Source organism: Merops nubicus, unplaced genomic scaffold (assembly GCF_000691845.1).
Source record: "Merops nubicus isolate BGI_N331 unplaced genomic scaffold, ASM69184v1 scaffold38527, whole genome shotgun sequence".
NCBI lineage: Eukaryota > Metazoa > Chordata > Aves > Coraciiformes > Meropidae > Merops > Merops nubicus.
Window position 1 is genome coordinate 23,328 of NW_008619053.1, and position 3,613 is coordinate 26,940.

Genomic DNA, 3,613 nt, shown 5'->3' on the forward strand with positions numbered 1-3,613 from the left:
GATGCCACTCCCTACCTTCTCCCCAAAAGCTGGCCTTTCAAAACATATTTTTAGGCTAAAGAGGATGAAAGAACTAAAAGGCCATTTCTGCTTGTTTTTATGTCTGGATTTTTCTTCAGGTACAAATTTCAGGAGGAGTTGGAAAGAATATCTCTAGATGCAGAAATGGATATTTCCAACCAAAACAATTCTATGATTCTATGGCCACTTCTTTTTTTCTGAGACAAAATCAGAAGTTGTTAGGATCTGTGTTCCTTTTTTCTCAAAGAACCAAATGCTCCTTTAACCACCCCTTACTTCAAGAGCTCTCCAGATTTACTGACCAGCAATTCAAGGACCTTAGTTTCAGGAGTTTCAGCACTCCCATGAGCCACATGGGAAACAAGATAGAGAAATGAGGAGAGGAAGACAAGGTGCTGCTAAAAACTTTGCTCATTTACTGAAGGGAGTAGCAAAACATGTGCTTTACTGGAGTACAGTCAGTGAGCAATCAGTACTAAAGATGATAGTACAAACCACATGGCTACCAAATAATCACAGAGAGGGCTCACTTGACACATGCCACTCAGAACTGGGGCCAAAACGTCAGATTCAGAGAGGTGTCTAAGTCAGCAGGTTGATTCATGCTCTGTTCCCTTGATACCCTTCTGAGCTTGGCTTAACTGTCCTACACAGCCAAAGGTAGTTCTGAGCTAGTGCAGACTTCATCTCCAGTTCCACTGTGCTGACCATTTTAATGAAAAGCTTCACCTTGCCAGCATAATGCTCTTTAAATTGACCATTCTCCCAATACTTGTGTCTTTTGATCCACTGCCTCTTATAAAACTGGCTAAAGTTTAAGTTCATTATGTTCTTAAAATTATTGCTGTGCTCTTGAAGTCATTGTTCTGCATTTAGAGAGCGAAACGATTCACCAAATTAATGTGTCATATCTGAGCTGCCTACCTGCAAATTTCTAGTCTCCCCATTGAAGTGGAATTGACTTATCATGGCACAATGAAAAGAAGATCAATAACTACAGACTCCAATTTGACATAGATTTCTTAAACTTCACTTCCTGCTGTCAATGCCCTCAATAGTTATGGTCAAAGATACATCCTTGCAATCTGCTCTAGCTACATTACACGTGCCCAAGTCTTCCAGACCTTCAAAGGAAACCAGCTGGAAACACTGCATTTAGCTGTTCTCAGTGAAGAGTGTATCCATCTACATAACTGTGCCCTCAAGAGGTTACAGGCAGCATAACTTTCACCTCAGTTGTCAGTTCTTCAAAGCAATCCAAGGGAAAGTTCCATGAAGCCTGTTTGGAGGCAGCCCAGCAGCAGCCTGACAGCCACAGACTGCCTGACACTGACAGCCTCTGCAGGAATGGCTGGCCTTGGGGTGTTGGCTACTTCTTGTCACCCACCACCAAACTGCCTTAGAAAAAGCTGAAAATAGCATTGTTTTTCATGCAAGCAGTTGCTTTAACAGTTACAGACTTGCCACATGATCATGCATGGGAAAGGAATTGGTTCCCATAATTGCACACGGGAGAAGTCTGTGATGCAATCTTCCTGCTAGGAACAGAAACTTGGCATGTCTCACCCCAGAGGCATCCGAAAACACAGGGATGCTCTGTCACCAGGATCATCCCAAAGAGCAAACCTAGACTAAGGACATCAAATCAACACACAGCTCAACAGCCCTTCCCACTCTGCAGTTTCTTGAAGGTTCTGCCATTCAGTTATTGGAAGAAGAGCAGATTTATAGTACAAGCACTCATGAATAATTCACTTCTGTGAGCTGCCACATACAACCTGGGGAAATCCCAGCTGTAAAACCCTGGCACTGTGGAGCTAGTGCAAGTCACACTACTTTTATATAGGTGCTATTCTGCTGACCTGACTGGAGTCACTCCTCCTTCACACTGCTAGAAGAGGATCAGGCTGTTTGCTTACCACCTCTGCCACCTCTTTACAGCAGTAAAAATGCTTCCAGTGTTGGAAGTAAGTTAGTTCTAGCACACTTAGTGCTTTGGTTCACCACAGCTTTGGGGTCCTGACCACGTCACCCACTCCTGGACCTCCCAGGACTGTGTTGTGACTGAGTCAACTGTGACTCTGTTGTCACTTGTCTTAGTTCTTCATCAAGGCCATATTTTTAAATCACATTCAGAAAATTCCTTGGATCCTATACTAATGGGACACCACTAAAGCCATAAACTGGCTACACTGAGCATGTCTTTAGGTTGGTTTCTAACCTCAAGAGAAATACAATTTATTCCAACACTCATCTTCTGCCACTGGAGCAGGAGCCACAGCAGGGTGTTGGTGCAGCTGACTCAGAAAGAAACAGAAAGTGAAACCACCAAGCCACCTCCTTGCCCTAACCCAGAGGATGAATTAATAACCTCACTCAGTGGACTGCTTATTTCCCCAGGGTTTTTCTTCACATAAAGACAGGACGGGGTTCTTTCCCCAAACAAAAATAAGAAAAGGTATTTGAGAGGGTTTTATTTAGTTAGATCTCCAGGTGGAGGCCAATTAAAATGACAATCACTGTACTGCCACCAGGCCATATTCAAAGCACACACTGTGGTATATAACTAAACCTACAACGGTAGGAGAGGGAACAAAGAGCTGGAATTCCTGGTTAGTAAATAAAGTGAACAGCTCATGGCTATCCTGACATAAAACAACCTAATAATTATAGTGCCTAAGTGAGACGTCTGAATAAATGTAGCCATGTCATTCAAACAATGAAGCTGTACTGATTTATACCAGCTAAGGACCCGATTAAGGATTTAAGGATCTGATCTTTACCCTGATATGTCATTTCAGTTCATCCAAATTATTGGCTTTCACCACCTACCTGGCCTCCCCCTCGCATCCCCACAGCTGGGTTTTAAACAGGTTGAGAAATGACAGGTTCTCACTTTATTCATTTCTTACACACTTCCAGCAGTGCTGAGTGAAATGAGAGACAACCATAAAAGCCAGTAGAGGGGAAAATTACACATGCTGTGGAACTAATTTCTGAACTGTAAGCAAAGTTGTTGGCATTTTTTTTTTTTCCTGTAAGAAGTTCACATTTCTTTGAATTGTCACCTCCTGAGGACAAGCACTCACACACACCCTTCCAGGTGGGATGGGATGCCTCCTGGTCAGCCAAGACAAGCTCTAGGGGTGACCTGAAGCGACCTGAACAGGAGCCACCATCCTGCCTCAGAGAAAGGTGCACACCTTCAGCCCACGGCAGTGAAATGGGGGAGCAGGGTTCCTCCTGTGTCCCCCAAAAGGCCACCCACTGCTGGAGCTGCCAGGTTTGCTGGCACGGCTGTGAGCAGGCACAGGGGTGGCCAGCCCCTCTCCATGGGCAGGCAGGGGAGCACGGCTGCAAGAAAGGGGCCAAACACAAATTTAAACCAGACGAGCAGAGCCAGCAGCTGGAAAGAGGGGAGTTGGGAAAGCACAAGCTTGTGATGGCTCTCAGTGACAACAGCCAGACCAAGCAGGCTTGCAGACTGTCACAGAGCCGAAAATCCCCTTCTCCTCGTGCCTGCCTGGTTGGAACTGTATAATGCAGCAGGCTTCAAGAAGCCACAGCTCCCAGCAGAGTTAACTCTCCAGCA